This window comes from Kryptolebias marmoratus, linkage group LG13 (assembly GCF_001649575.2).
Source record: "Kryptolebias marmoratus isolate JLee-2015 linkage group LG13, ASM164957v2, whole genome shotgun sequence".
Taxonomy (NCBI): Eukaryota; Metazoa; Chordata; class Actinopteri; order Cyprinodontiformes; family Rivulidae; genus Kryptolebias; species Kryptolebias marmoratus.
The window spans coordinates 11574588-11592302 of NC_051442.1; positions in this window are offsets into that span (position 1 = coordinate 11574588).

Consider the following 17715-nt stretch of genomic DNA (forward strand, 5'->3'; position numbering starts at 1 on the left):
CTTTCAGTTACCACACCAAATTTTGGTTCAATATCTGTAGAATTGACTGACTTATAGACATTTTTATGTTGGCCCAGGTTGATTAACTGTGGCAGCCATCTTGAATCAAATTGACAACAAAAGTTAGTCAGTTATTAATGAATGTCTAAAGATTACTTTCTGACAGTTTCATTAAAATCTGTCTATTGGTTTTGCTAACACAACAGGCAAACAAATACACAGAAACAGGTAATTACATGTCCATCTGACTTTTGCAGGCGATAAAAGTCATATGGTGTATTATGTGAGTAATTAAAGTTAGAACTTCTGTATTTTTACCAGAACATAATGAACAAAATCTTCATAAAAATATAGTATGGGCAAACATTTTCTGATCAATAAAGACAGATGCTGGCTTGGCTGTTAATGTTGAGCTGCAACATTTTTGAAGCCATGCATTCATACTTTATGTTACTTGGTTCCAAATAAATCCTCCCGTATGGAAAGAGTTTAATTTTGTAAAACTGTTGGCAGGGATGTGATGGTGGTCCAGCTCAGCAATCACTTTAACTCAGTGCTCTTATTGGTTAGTCCTGACAGAAGTGGTAGAGCAGTTAAAATATATATTTTTTTAACATTTGCTTTTCTACCCTGAAGAACTTCAGGTTTATAGTTTTGTTAACTGGCCCAACTATGAGAAGAAACAAGCTTCTTTACTGGTTGGCAGAAAAAATAAATCTGATTGGTTAACTGATGCAGGACCAGCTGTCCAACAACCAACACAGACACAAGACAATCTAATGAAGAAGCTCCTCGATCCAATAACTAAAGAAAACTACTGTTATTAAAAGACAATAGAAGTAAAATCTTAGAATTGTATTTCCCTTCCTGAAGGTTGTTAGAAAGAACAGACAGAAATTTCTCTTCGTAAGTGTCCTCACACATAATTTACCTAAGTCTTCAAGGACCGTTTCCATCCTGTGGATCTCACCTGTTCTTTCTTTACGCCTCATGTTTCATTTCTTTACAAAGATTACCACTTTTTCTAAAAGCACATTGCAACATTTTAGTCCCTGAGGAAAGCTCATAAGCTGTACTTTGTCTTCCTGCCATCGTAAAGCACTAACAGATGCTTCTGCTTAACTCCGCCAACTTTAGTTTATTTACCATTTGCAAAGTTAAGCCTGAATTAACATAGTTTCCTTTCAGCTATTTATTCTATTTGCCAAAGGATATTTGCATTTATTTAAAACTAATTCAGCCGCATTTGGACACAAACAAAAGTTTACATTTAATGGTGGAACTTCAGATGACTAAAAAGAGGGATTATCAGCTCACTTATGCAAAATATAGGTTTATTGTGGACACATTCTTGAAAGAATACACAAAAAAGCTAGACAAAAACAGTATTTTACGTGAAGCACATTTACTTATAATTCTCAAGAAAGAAATATTTATGTTTTAATTTGTAAAGCTATATTTATTTTTGACTTGTGCAACATTGGCATTCACTTTATTTGCGAGAATAGCTGGAGGAAGCATTTCTGCTCTTCATATGACACATCAACCTCTGCGGCTTACAGGTCTTTTGTCTCCCAATAACAAAAACCAAAGGAGATAAAATAGGCCTTTTATAAATCACTGAAAACAGTTTGTGCAAATTCTTCTCCCGAAGGCCAGGGGGACAGTTATTTTCCTTACTGAAAGTTATCAATCAGAGATGAAAGCAAGAAGTCTTCATGAATTGTTCATTCATAAAAACACAGTTCATCATTGGAGGGGTGAAAAATGTGACTGTAACGTTACAGTTTCTTCCCAATTTCAGACAGACTTATTTTATTTAAAAAAAGGTGTTGCTGTAAACACAGCAGCCTATTTTTGATATCCATTAGTCCTCAACAAGTTCCCTTTTTCCTGTCAGACTGTGCCATATGTACTGTAGGAGCAAAATTAGAGTAAATACAATTTGTTATGTAATTGTTACTACATAATAATGGGCTTTTGGGGAAATAATTTCCCAAAAAATTACATTTATTTTAGTGTCTGTATGTAGTTATTAAAAAAAATGTAAATGTACTCATTTGTTTTAATAAACAAGACAAATATATTATTATTATTATTATTATTATTATTATTATTATTATTATTATTATTATTATTATTATTATTATTATTATTTGTGGTAGTAGTAGTAGTAGTAGTAGTAGTAGCAGCAGCAGCAGTAAAAGTAGTAGTAGTATATATCACATGTTAAATCTATCAGGACATGTTTGAAAGATAATTAAGGTTTGAAAAACCTAAAAGAAACCTGAAAACCTGAATTACAAAGATCACATAGTTTTATTGTTTTTGTAGAACAATGAATCGTATCAAAATCCTGAAAGCCATCATTGAGAAATTTAATTTAGGTTCCATCTTTTCTCATAATTACTAATTACTTTCTTCCTACCCCCCAAATTACTGGATTTAAGGTAACTTCATTAAATGCTTAAAACACCAATTTAATCTAAAAAAAATAAATATATGAAAACAATCTTTAAAATTACCTGGGGTTTTCACTTCTCTGTCTTACACCTCTTTGCCAGTTTTTTTGATCCGGAGCCCGGTAGTCTTTCTTGGCAGACAGATTTGCAAACATTAAAGACAAACTTCTGTTTCGCCAGAGGGAATTATGGTAATAGAAGAACATTTGAGGGCTCCTCTCTGTAGGGGGGGTGAGATAAAAGTAACTTGGCAGTGGGCTTCACATGTTCCCAAACTTTCTCCGTGACAATATGAACCAGCTCGAAAACAAAATCTTCAAGTTTTTTTTCTTACATTCTCTCAAAAACTAGACATACTCTCACCTTACCCAACAAGATGTCAAAACCTGTAAAAATAATAATAATAATTTGACCATGAAATGAGCTCATTGGATTATCTAAAATGACTTGTTTTTGCTATAAGACATAAAGACACTTTCTCATTTTTGTATCTGAAAAACTTTTTCCACTTATTGCTGTGTTTGCTGCGCGACTTTGTGTATTTGTGAAACCAGCATGGATACTCTTCATGTATTCTATTCTTTTGGTGCAAATAAACAACTTGTCAGACCTAAAACATGTGTTGAAACTTGCTGGAAGCATGCTACAGGCTATGGACAGATAAAGACATCAATTATTTAGGCTTTAGCTTTTCTCAAACTCCTATTGAATGTTTGAAGTGGGGTTTTTTTTTTTGTTTTTTGCAGGTGCTAATAAAATAGAGTTTCTTTCAACCTGAGTTTACCTTTATGTCCAGTGTATCTATCAAATCCACATCATTATGAGCAATATAAATAACTGTACAGGTTGCTCTGCAAGAAAGGTATGGATCGATCCGTCAATCCATAATCAAAGAAAACACCCCTAGACTTTCCAATTAATAATTGGTGTAACCAGACTTTGTCTGTCAGTCTGCATCAGTATCCAATTCACAGGAGGTTGTAGCAATATTTATGTGGACTGATGAAGTCTTTTCACATAATTCCTTCCATCTGTTGCAGGTCTCCTCGTCTTTCCTGTTGTTGCTCTTTTTTTTGATAATGGCCATTTTTTCAAGTTTGTTTTAAAGCTTCAAAATGAAGCTGGAAAAGTACCTCACTCATGTGAATATCACATATAAAAAGTGGCTAGAATATTGCAGTAATGACTATGCAAACTGATTAATCGGGTAAATATTAAAAAAAATTAAACTAAACAAAAAATACTACAAGGGGGGAATGACACTGTACCAAAAGGATCATCCAAATTTGAAACATAAAACAATGACTTTTAATATTTCGAAATATATTATTATTTTCTCATCGAAAAAAAAACTAGGTTTAGGAATAAAAACTACTCTTTTGTAGATCAAATAAATAAAGTGCCTTAAAAAAGGAAAAAAATAACAGGGTTGGACTCACAGTTAGTCTATAAACAAAAGAACAAACACAAAAACTGACAAAAACAGAGGGTGGTACCAACCTACTTACCTAATGGGATAGGTACCTTTAGGGCAACAAGGTTAACATACAAAGAATTATCAGGCCTAAAAATCTTAATTACACCATTGAGAATATCCTCAAAAGGATATAATAAATATTTTTTTGTTTAATCAAATATCCAAAAACTGAACTACAACAACAAAACATGAACAATATTTGTTGTGTTTATATTTGCAGTATGAAACATTTGTTACTAGTGAATTTTACCCAGCTGTAAATACAGACACAGAGAACTCATAGATCAGAGTTGCACATGTATGTTTCTTTATGCTCTTGTTGATACTTCATACTCATATGCCATTTAGACATCAGCAGAGCAGCTACAGGATTTTGGTATCAACAGGGAGCCTCATCTTTTTTTCAAAACTGTTTTTTTTTCTCTCTTTCTTTTTAACATTTCTATCACATTGTTGGAAGAGTAGTTTGGGTCACTGTCCTGCTGAGAAGACTTTCAACTCAAATGCAATGTTCATAAAATTGACAACGTGAAAACAGTTAATGGTATGGGCCGTACTTTTTGGTGCCTTTCTTTCTGATGTTGTCCTGCTTGATTCAGTGTAAAGCAGCAATTAAAGTCTGAAACCACCGCTGCAGACACCTTCAGGTCAGCCTGAAGCTCTTTCGATGTCCCGCAGGGAGGTTTTTCTACAATCCACGCAAACCTTCACAGACTTGCCTTGCCAAGGTTCTTCTTAATTCCACGGCTTTAGGAAAATTTCACAGTTTCATTACTGTGAAACATCTTGATAACAAAAGAAATCACTCCAATACTATCTTTGGTAAAGGTCTTGTAAGCTTGTGAAATTATGCTATTTGATTATCTGATTTCGAAACAGCTTAGACAATTTTCTTGTCTTCCTTTTTGTTGAAAAGAGACTGGAACCAATTATTGTCTTTTTTTTGTGTGTGTGGGTATGGCAAAGCCGTGATTTTATTGTTTTAACTCAGGTCATAAGAATGATGGAAATTACGTCAGATTAATTTACTGATCAAAAATGACATCAGTTCTATGCAGAACATAGAACATCTGTGTTTATAATTACAATCAAGAAGCAAAGGGGTGTGTGTGTGTGTGTGTGTGTGTGTGTGTGGGATATCTCATTCACCACTTGACAAATTTGAATGAAACTCGAGTTGCGTATCTACAACTGAATAGTCTTTGAAGTTAACACAATACAAGATGGCCACCACAGCCAACTGATCTTGAAAACCAAACAAAACTAGAGGTACTCTGAGAACGCAAACCATAGACTACAAGGCCATAGCATCATTAAAAAAAATTAGTTTGAGCCGGATCACCACCAAAAATTTCCTCAGCTGTTTCTTGTGACAACTTCATCAGAATTTTTCATTCATTTTTAAGTAGTATTGCAATTAGGCAAACAAAGAAACCGACACTATCAAAACTATGACCTCCTTGGAGGAGGTAAAAATGACTGTAATTTAGTAATTTCTGCAGTTACTGACCTAAAATGTGGTGTGGCAGCAGCTGAGACTGATCTCCAGCATACATTTTGAGCACCAATTGATTCTGCAGAATCTGTGTTTTAAAACTTTTCCATTAACCAAGGAGCTAACACCGCCTGTTATCTCATGAACCACTGCATGGTCTTGACAAATCTTTCAGGAAGTAATCATTCAGTGTATCTGTCTAATTGATAAAGTTTTGGAGCCAGTTGGATTCAAGATAGCTGTCATATCTGGCTGAACTTAAGAAAATGTTATAATTCAGTCAATTTTACAGATGTAGAGCTAAAATTTGATATGGTAGTAGCTGAAAATCATTCACTACACATTTTCTGAGTGTGACACTTTGTAGTATTGCAAGAGGGTTTGCATAATGTTTTCAAGGTTTGACTAAAGCAGCTACAACATAATATAAAATAATTATAGTTGAAAACTCTGACATGACACATGGGAGGCAATATGAATTCCTTCAAGGAATGAAAGGTCTTTAATTCCTTAACTGGAATATGTGTGTTTAATATGTGCATTTTGGGAATATGCGCCATTTGTTTTAATGGTGATATAAACTGGGCATTGTTGGTTTTGAGTCTATAAATCAAAGTTCTCATGAGGCTCTCTTTGGATGTGAGCCAGTGATGGGGACAACAGAAACAGGAGCGCTCTCACTATGCATTCAAGCAGCAAAGCAACATCCAAAGTAAGTGGAAAAATTAACCAATTTTCCACTCATTTTGATTATTGCTTCAAGTTTTACTAATACCTAAATAGTAATACTTGAATTCGCATCAAAAAGTGAGGTGAAAGAAATGTCTCTGGCGAGTATCAGCAGGGGGTCTTTAAAAAAGTGGATTCAATATGGACTTGGTAAAAAGCGTGTCAAAGAGACGTCGAAAGCAAGAAGCCCAGTTCTCCCACCTGGTGTGGGCATAAACTGCGTGGTGCCGGTACCCTCCTGTTGGAATAAACATGTTTCATTTCAGACCACTTATCATCAAAAATGGAGCACTTTAATTTTCTTTTTCATTAACAGAGTAAATGGAAAACTGGAAAATATTAACAGCATTGATTGCTTTTCTTTTTTTTTATTTTCACACTTTTATTGCAGGTGTTCCCCATTCACTTATAAATGTAGTAGCTCATCCAGTTTTCTGGGTGATATATTGTAATGTATGCAGAATTTTTAATGAGAGAGGAGGGGGCAACTTTGGGAGCCATTGATAAAACGCTGTAATTGATGGGGGTTATGCTACAGTCAGGTTGAAAAACAGCTTGCCTGGGTTTCGTCACAAATTTCACAGTTTCCTTAGCTTATCATTTAACTATAGCTTGCTTATGCGGTCCTACTTGACTGATGTTCCATGTTTTCCTTTAAGCAGAGGCTTGGAAGTAATTTGAGGCTCATTTTTTGCAACTTTAAATCCTTTTTTCCACCTAATTTCCACATGTTAACTCTTTGCCTTGCTTCATATAGTCTACACAATGTCCTGCAGCAAGGTTAACCTCAGATTTGAACAATAATAGACAATTTCAGAAGATAAGCTCCTCTTGTTATGATTCCTGACCCCCATAACTCTCCATCTGGACAGAACCAGTCAGAATTCTGCTTTTTCTCTTCTGCTCAGTCAGTGGCTATTGAACTTTCGCAGTCAGTCACAGAATGGTTGCTTCAAGATTCAGTCACTTGTTCCTATAGTCACATCTGAACTCATATCCAAAGTAGACCATCTTATTTCAAAAGATGCTTTAAAAAAAGAAATTTGCCTAGTTTTCAGTATGTTAAAGCAATAATTGAGATCTTCTGAAGTGAGATTGCTGCCATCGGCACCTCCCCCATTCCAAAACAGACAGGCAGCCCAGTTCTCATTCAGCAATCCCTCCCAGCTGCAGAGACCGCTGGCTGATTCCACCCTGGCTTGCAATCAGGGCAGGATGCAAATGCTCATGTTTTACTGTGACTTGTAGAAGGCTCATAAGTGAACCATAAGGTTGAAAACCAAACCAGGCTTAAGGAAACTAAAATACCAGTAATAATAATAAATAAATAAAGCCTAAGTAACTGAGTGTCTTTTATTCCACCTCTGCTTAACACAAGTTTGTTTGTTGTTTTTACTGACCCTTATAACTATATATATATATATATATATATATATATATATATATATATATATATATATATATATATATATATATGTCAGATCAACTTTGGAATGCTGTTCTTACTTGCAACCCTCTGTGCATCTGCTAACTGACTAAAATGTAAATGTAAACCTAAACTCTGTGAATTATTCATAAATGTTACATTTAGGTTACAGTGACTATGAAAACCCACAGCCAATGACACACATTGGCTGCGCATCTACAACAGCGCATGCTAAGCTGGGCTCTGTGTGTCAAATTTACCAGAGCTACCAGCGCTGTCTCCCATCTAATACAAAATTCATTAACATTTGCTGCTCTCTGGCATCCCAAGACTATTTGCAGCCGCTGCCTGATGTTACTGTGACTAGTGAGTTGTTTGTATCGAATTTCATTAGGTTTTTGGTAGTATTGAACTTGTTTTCCTAGCTACAAAAAAAGAGAAAGGAATGATACCAATTTGTATTTACCAAAACCTCTTTTGTGCTGTCATATAAATAAAAGAGGGGAAAATGTCAGAGTAACAGGTAGCTTAATTCCAAAAACATAGCCACTGATGAAACCAACCATATGTTGGAACTAAACATATGGTATAGTGACAAAAACACACTGAAACCTTTACGGAGTAGGTCATTGATGGATTTCATTGTGCACAGTGCATTAGAAGGATAGTTCAGTCAACTTTGATGTAATGTTCTATCTAATACTTTAATATCAGACACAACATTGGTCACAGAGCACAGACAGAAAGAGGCAAATTCTTCATCCAGGCTGGGCTAATGGTTAGCCAAACGGGTGCCAGTTTTTTTATAGTCATTTTTCAGGCTAATAAAACAACTCTGTCATATAATCAGACCTTAGATCCCTTTATTAGGTCTGGACCCAATCATCCCAAATATGAAAATCCTTAGATTGTATCCTTACAAGGATTGAAATAATCATTTCAGTTCTTAAAATAATTATTTATATGTGTTATTAAATTCACTAAGTCAGTTTTTGTGATGTTCCGGTAAAATCATTTGCATGTTTGATATCTAAATCATTCCATTCTGTCATCCCCTGCCCTGTAGTGTCTCTTTAAAAATCGTCTGGTGATGAATTTTTTAACTTGTACAGGTGCTCTGCCTCCTGACGGGCTATTTTATGGTAAAATAATTCTTCTGCTCCCTGCCTCACAATTGACTCTCCAGCTGAGAGACACAATTGTACTTCCACCTACAGGACATTTCATTGCCACTCAAACCCCCCCCCCCAAAAAAAAAAGTACAGCATGTGTTTCATTGTCACAAGTTGGTTCAATGACTGCCTGCATCATATGAGCAAATCAACACCTTGTTTAACTGTTTAAACTGCTTCTATAACTGCAGCTGCATTTGATATTAAATAGAGGCATTCAGCTTGCACAACGTTGTTGAAAATGTGTATTTCAGACTGAAATACACATTTTCTGAAATTTTCAGTGCTTGTTTACTGGCATTAGTCACTCATGTAGCCTCATCCAGTTTATTGAAACAGGTTTCATCACATGTTTATCTTGTCCAACGAGGAGAAAATGTCTGACTATAAGAAAGAAAAGAAGATGAAAAACAGAGTCAGGCATTGTGTCGGCAACGGCATTTATCTAAAGAGATCAATAAATGTGTTCCAAACTCTGGCATATCTTATCTGCAGATGCCCCATAGGCCATGTCTTTAAAGAGTTGCAAGATGAAGTTTAGATTTGCTTTTTTACCACTGACTGTCAATGCGCCTCTTTAACATTCCATTACTCGTGTACCTGCGGGCAGTTTTCGATATTACAGCTGTGCCAAATGCAGCAACATGATTGCATTAAGAAGAAACCAGAATGGCAGATAATAAGAACCAAACAGCTTGCAGAACTAGATATGTAGTTTTGTAGAGAATTCTTTGCATGGGTTGAGGTATAAAAGTAAAGCTAAGTGAGGACATCAACGCAATATTAGAAACGCAAATAAAATATTTCTTGTAATTAGATACTTCAGTACAAATTTTTAATGTTGTTTTTTATGTTTTATGCAACTTTATGACTAAAAAAAAATCAGAATGTTACCTTCCTACAGTATGATTCTTACTGCAGAGGAAGACATTTTCTGTTCATTCATTCCAAGGCCCTAAAGGTTTTGAAGCACCTGTTACCTAATCGTTTTCTACGTTAATAATGATAAACGTGAACTACTTTAGACATCACTGTATTCTTTTGTTTTTAAAAAAAGGCCTCTTTCTATCAGATGGCAATATACATGTCCTGATAGATGTAGCTGAATTGACTTGCATGTGTTTTCCAGAAAAAAGAAAAAAAAATCCTGAACAGTGTAAAATTTACCATATTGTTTCAAATTAAAAGTACAAAAGGAAAGGTTGCCTTCAATTTCGAAGTGAAGTGGAAAAAAACATAATTTTTCGTTATCTTGAGTAAAAAAAATCTCTTGCTGTGTGACAATCTGTGTTTTTTTCTGATGATGTGGATTTGATTGCTGATTGAGCTCCTTTGGGTAGTGGCCTGAATCTCCAAATCTATTTCAGCTTAATTAAAATGGTAAGTTGGGTGAACCTTGTCTTTGGCTCAAATTTGTTTGGATTAGGTAAATGATTGGCCTGCGTATATAAGTTATTAGTTTGAATTTTCTCTTGTGTTTTGGTTTATGTGAAAGTGCCTGTTCTTTCGAATGACATTTCTGAACTGATTGAATTAAAGCAGTGGTACTTTTATTATAACTAATCCCTCCTGCTGTAATGATCGTGTTGCAGTGCATTAGATATTTACTACATTTAACTTATTTTATTACTCCAAAATATACTGATTGTTGCTTGGTTGAAAGAAATCCTTGGAACTGGTATCCCCTAAAGGAGAGCATATCGCCCACCACCCACCATCTTCCATGCCAAATTTTAAAACAAAGACCTTGTGTGATCAGGTAGCCCTTAGAGTATGTGTTGGTGATGACTTTTAGCTGCTACCATACCAAATTCTAGCTCAATATCTGTAAAATTGACTGGGTTAGCTGTGGAGGTACATGTTGGATTCAATTTCCTGCCCAGTGTTTTAATAAGACATTTTGACACTTTTACACACTCACACTTGGCTTGATTTACACAGATAATAGCCTATGTCTTATAGCAGAACAAGTTGATTTAGTTTACGCTGTTCTATATTGTATTTGTCAATACAGCTATTTATTTAGTTTATTATTTAAAGATGTTTTGCTGCTAAATTTCGCTGCTGTGTGTAATACAACTGAATGGCACCAGCTTTAACAGCAATAACTGCATGTGTGATTTCTTTGCACTGACAAAACAAAGTGTTTTTTGTTTTTAAAACATAAATTTTTGCTAAATTTTTCAACCATAGAGCTCATTGAACACATCCAAAGACTCACAACTGTTAGACATAAGCCTGTGTATTATGAGAAAAAATCCTTTTAATCATAGTTTTTTACAAAGACAACTCATATTTTTTACCTGAATTATAAAAAGTTCTTGTGTTTGGGCCTTGTTAGTGCCTCTAAAAGCACCTCAAAGTTGTTTATCCTGTCTCCTTGAGTGATTATATATGTATACACTGTAAGCATGCAGAGGAGCTGTAATCATTCTGGGTTGTTTTCATACATATTTTTCAAGTAGATCAAACCCTATAAATAACAGAATGTCCTTTGCTCAAGGTTAATCAGCAGCTCCAACACCTGTAGCTAATATTAACACGGAGTTCATGTTGATGCAAACTAAATTAATTCCTCAACTATGGTTAGACATAATTGATCCGAATCAGTGTTTACATTTATTTTTTTATGTAGAATAAAAACCTGATGGTACAAGTCTTGCACAGTTGCGAGACGTAGCACATGCAGGTCTAATTACATCATTTAAATTTGGACAAGTCGCAGCCAGACTTGTCATGTTCTCAAGATGTTAACCTCGAGGACATCACATTCTTCACTGTCGTGTGCGTACAGCGAGACAAAGTCGCAAATTGTTCAAGATGAATTCAGCTTCGAACCAAATGCACACTGAAGCAAACCTCAGACTTCGGGGCCCGAAAACCATATGGAAATCCATTTAAAAAAAAATAATAAAAAGAAGGAAATAAACGAATAGTAGACTGTGCATGCTGTTAACTTGTAGACCTCACAAAAAATTCAATCTGCCCACACCAACACAGAAAATGAAAAATGTCCCATTTAGGACTAACTGTATAATCTTTAGCAGCACTAAAACATCCTGAACATGGTTTGTTTTGTCACAGAAGAATGCACAGTCAGCTGTCCGTTCTTTCATGCACCTCCAAATGTTAGACTAAAACCAGCATCTGAGATAGTTTAAAGAATAAGAAAGATAAAAAAAAAGTTATCAGTATGCTGTGTTGCTCCTCTCTGCCACACAGTCATGTTATCTTTTTTTTATAACCTAGCTTTATTTCCTTCCCCACAATTCATTACCGTGTGGAGTTATTTTGCATTTTGATTCTGAAAAATGGTTTTCCAGAACTGCTCAACCCATATGGTGTCGGGAAGGGGAGGGGCGGGGGCATGTTTATGGAGATTTATTCCCGGCAAAAATTACAACTGAAGGAGAAGTGAGGACGCCATCATTCATTTAGGGCTGGATCTCCAGCTGCCTGGCTGAAAACTCATCCCTGAGCTCGTGTGGACGCGAAGATATTCTTTCAAATTAATAGAAGATCTGAGTTTTTTTAATATCCCCTGTGGTGACGTTCAGTGTGTTTTAGTTATTTCAATTACTCAAAACTCACTTTTGCCTTTAAGGACAAACAAAGTTGTTTTTTTCTTGTTTTTTTTAAGTGCCTTCAGTATAACAACCAGTCTGTTTGCAAATTGATGTTATTGAGCTGTAAAACCAGCTTTGATCTGTAAAAATTGCCTCCCTTTGTGATTTTTATCCTTTAATAATGCTCCAGACATTATTTTTAAATGGTAAAAATAATTGGTGTTCTATTGGGAGACATTAGCTTATAGCACTTTTGACTTGAAACTAAAACAATAAAAATAGGAGTCGTGATATCAAAAACATCTCTCCTCGTTTTAGAGTTGATCTTTAGAGATTTCCTTCAAATCTGGATTTGATAAGGAAAAGACTAGCTTAACTTTTATGCTAAGACTTGCAAAAGTTTACACAATAAGGGATGAAGGAATGAATGCCTCAAAGCGTTAATGCAAGGATAGAACCGAACACTGTGACCATATTTCACATTTAACTGGATACTGAATTATAGGGACAGTTCTGATATGTTCATGTAGGGTTCTGTAGAAGGTTTATGGCCAATAAATATCTTACCTGTAGCAAAAAAAAATAATTCTTTGGACAAACTTAATTTTGAGAAACAGAGTTTAATTCAGTTCAGACTGCTTAAATAAGAGCTGGTCTGAGTAGTCTGCTATTTTAAAACTTAATAGCGATTCAGAAATATTACAATATTCTTGCATAAACTGCTTCAGGTGGCAACGAAAGAGCTACAGCTAGCTGCTGCAATTATTTGCACTTGCAACTAATCATCAAATTCCATATACTGAACACTATTATGTGTGACTAAAACATAAAGAGATATATCAAGCTTGTACAACTCTGACAGTCCAAAGTAAGATTAATCATAAGAAATGAAGGTAAAAGACCCGCAGGTCAATTACATTAAAATGTAATAATTGAGACAACAAAAGGGTTTTCAGACTCAAAGCACGCTACATTATGTTAATACGAACAAAGCAGGTCCACAGGGCAGCTGCCAAGGTTTGAAATACAAAGACTAGACCTGTGAGAAGCCAAATATACTTCATTTATTTGCTTACTGGTAAATAGAAAATGTTCCCCAAGCAGAAAAGCCAGAAATACATGTCCAAACTGTAAAAAGAAAAAGCTTCAACAGAACTGGAATCACGTCAAGGAGCAGGAAAACAACAAGAGTCCGAGACCAAAAGAGGTGATAGACAAAAAACAGGTGTTTCAGTGGGAGAAAAACTAAGTCTTTGTAAAATTAAATAGTAGGTAGAGTTTAATAGAATACAGAACAAAGAAGAGAAACTAACTGAAGAAACAGGAATGTGTTACCAAGACAACCAAACTAAACTGAAAGATGCAGGCAAGAAGACGTTCAAAAAAAAAGAAAAAACTGAAAAAGAAAGAAAGGAATCATTCAAGAAAACAAACCACAGCAACTTTTATGAAAAGTTTCTCTTGTTATGCTATTATTTATGATGCTCTCAGCCTGGGCTGCTGGGTGATGTCCCATGATGCAACTCTCCCCAACTTGCTGTCTTTGTTCTGCATGTATGTATATATATATTATTAACCTTGGGATTGTTTTTTTTTATTATTATTCCTGGAATGGTGCTTATATATTTGCTTGTCTCCTTATGCTGTCTCAACAACCCCTAACCAGTGGAGGCCGATAATGACAGGAGTGGTTTGTTTTGTTTCTTCTCTAAAGTCAGTCTGCAGCTCATGCATTTCCATGAAAAGGAAACAATGAAGTGGAGATTTAACTTAGTGAGATGACCTCTGGACAGTTGATTGCAGTTTCCTTCTGAGTGTTTTGTGCTCTTTCAACATTCAAACATTCAAACATTCAGCTCATTCAGGAAATGATTGCTATGAATTTTGTTTTTTGTAAGTTTTATCATTTTCAAACTATTTAACTTTATTTAGAAATGTTTTCTCACAGGAACACATTGAGATCTCTTCAATGACTTCAGAAACACTGTTCTCTTTAAAATCTGCTTCAGCATACTTGTTCTGCTTTTGTTTTCTTAAGCTACTATTAGCTACTGCTCTGCTAATTTTAGCTCTTAGTCAGCCTTTTGCTACTTTTAGCTACCAGCTAACCTCTTCATACTTTAGGGTAACCTTTTGCTACTGTAGCTCTTAACTACTCTTTCACTACATATAACTTTTATTTAGCTTTTTCTGCTTTTAGCCTTCATTTTGCTACCTATTACTTTTAATAAATCTTTTGATACTTATAGCTTTTAGCCAGTGTTTTGATACTTTTACAGAGCATTTTACTATTTTTTTTGTTTTTTAACTAGCATTTTGCTTCCTTTAACTTTTAGTTAGTGATCAGTTTTTTTCTCTTTTAGATAGCGTTTTGCTTCTTTTAGTTTTAACAACTCAGTTTCAGTGGAGTTGTTAAAGCTCGAATGTATCGAACTGAATTCTAATTAGACTGAATCGGACTATGTTTAACTTGAATTAACTTGTTTGCCTTTAGGTAAAGTATCCTTCGGGTGCCTTAATGAGGACTGAATTAAACAGGATTTGCATTGAGACTTTATCAAGAAGAGTTTCTCTGTTTTCACATATTCCTTTACAAGCGTCAACAGAGGACTGGTTGTCCTTGCAGAGGTTAGGGGGGGAAAAAAAAAAAGATTTGGAACATCGGAGTGCCTCAGAAAATCACGTGCGGCTGTCTTGTACTGGCAGCATACATCATACCTTAATCCCAGATTAAGCTTTGAAGCAAGATTGCTTAGTGATTAATTTTTGAGGCTGTACATCATTTGGAATGTATCCATCAATGTTTAACAGCTCCCAAACTGCAGAGTGTGCCACATAAAATGAGATAATGGCTTATGTTAGGGGGAAAGGAGTCAGAGTCGTTAGGAATCCATCATTTTGCATTCACTCAAGTTTTATTTTGTCTCATTATACTTCTTTGTGGCCAGCTTTACGTTTGGCCACTAAAAACTCAAAGATTTACTAGAAAAGATGTTAAAAACATACTTTAGTCAAACTGAGAAAAATACTTCACTGCAGAAAGATTCGTTATATATATATTTTATCTGTAGACTGTATGAAATAAGTGCACATGTGAGCTCTTTTATGCATATAATAAGAATTGTTTGTATTGCACCTGATGATTTTAGTGACACAGGGGCTTGTTTTAACCATTAGCATCTATTGACTGTTTTTTTTTTGTTGTAAAATGATACAAAACATCTTTTATCCATCCACCGCATTCAGCACAAAAATACAATGCGCCCGCCGGCTCTCTGCATTATGAAGCTATGCAGCCAGTGTGTGGTTTAAAACCGTCTGGAAGGCAGTGAAAATGTGCTAACACAATAAAAAGGCCTTGCAAATTGACTCTAAGGTTTAGGGGGTGAATTAAAACATAGTGTTATAAAAGAAAATGGACTTCCCAGCCAGCGAGAGCCGCTCTGTTCGTCGCGTCCGATAAAGCACAAATGTACATTTAAGACGCACACCTACCACTTTCTGGTTCAGGCACGCTATGGCATGTCCTACATATACAGTTAACAATGCAAAGAGCACACTGACAGGAATCAGAATTAGCTCTGGAGCTGTGTGTGACCGACATATAAGCAGCCACTGTGGGTGAAAAGCCAGGTATGTCGCACACCAAAATGACAGTCGCAGTCGTTGGATTCCAGCCAATGCACGGGGGATTTATTGACACATTTACTCTTGATCAGCTTGCCCCAAAATCCCAAAGTATCTTTGAGAATTTATACAGAAATCAATGCATGATGACTATGCATACTTCTGACCATTTACGTAACTTCTACGACACTGGGTCTAGCCCAACCCAGTGTGTTTCCTGGATTCTAAGAACCAGACAAATCCTGTGTTCCAGGAATCCTCCTGTTATCACCTCCCACTGTTCCCAAGTTCTGGCAAAAACATCCGGACATAACTGGCAAAAACAACCGGACATTCCTAACAAGGCCTGGTGAACTTCTGCACTATCTTCTCCTCCACACCACAAGGAGAATTCATACATACATGTACCACAGAGCGATATAATCAGGCTTACATAAGCATATAGAATAAGAAGACAAGCCAGAATAGTTTTATAGACAGTTTTTTAATGCTGATCATAACCTCTTTTATCAAAAAGAAAATTATTCTACCTAATGATTTAGGATACTGTCTTGTTTGCTTTCTTTCTTATATTTAAAAAGAAGTTTTAGCAATGAGCTTCCATGTATAGAAGACAGTCTCATTGTACCTCCTGCACGTTGCTGTTGACCTCGTTTCTAACAATAGAAATTGTTCTCATGTCATATTATCATGGTATATATTGTGCTCGCTGTTGGCAGCAGATACAGGCTATAAATGCCCAATGAACAAGTCACTGAAAATGCAGTCAGGAAAAAAGTCCAAGAAAACTTTACCTGAACGTCTTTTGAATTTCTTTCGCATTACATGTTGTTTGTGCTTTTCTCATTTCCCACCTCCGCTCCCATCAGTTGCCTCGGCTCCTCTTCGTCTTTCAGCGCCGCCTCAAATAACTGATTTATTTTTCTTCTTTCTGCGGCTTTCTGTTTTGAATTTGTTCTGAGGGTTAATTTGTGGGAAAAGAAAAAAAAAACAAAAACAAAATCCCCATCCAAACCTTTCACTTTACACAACGTAGCTCGAACAAATTGCGCACAAGGATACACATCCTCAGAAAGCATTTCTCATCCTGGAGTGGGGATTGATGGTGACACGGATGAGGTGAAATAAAACAGAGCTCACGCTAAAAAGCATGATGCTTTGTGTTAAACAAAATGGTAGTGGATGGGAGCGAAAACTGAAAATATTGACATGAAATCAGACAGAAAGCAGAAGCCTTCGCACTGCTCAGATTCATTTTCTCTTTCACTTGGTTTAGACACTTTAAAGAAAACACTTTGTGCTAATTGTTGGTAAAAAAAAAAAAAAAAAATGAACGAGGAATGCCAGAACGGTGCAATTTTATCTTTAACTAATGATGTGGTTTGAAGAGCAGATCAGAAGGCAAACTAACCCCACTGTGCACACCTTGTTGTTCGAGTGTCAGCGGTAGTCGGTGAATAAAAGCAATGTCAGATTCTTGTCCCCCCCCACCAAAATATTTGCATTCATTTTGCAGATGCTTTTATCTGAACCCATTAAGAGTTGGTGAACGCAACAGGGAGCAAAGTGGGGTGTATTATCCTGCACGAAAACTGTTTGAAATGTCAGCCTGAAAAAGTTTAAAAATTAAAAAAGCAACCTTCTGAGTAAAGGGGTGACCAACTCAACTCACCGAACTGCAGCCGCTGGAAAATAAAAAAAGATGTAAGAAAAACATCAGGAGGGAACTGCAGAATACGAGCTTGTCTGTCAGCTGAATTA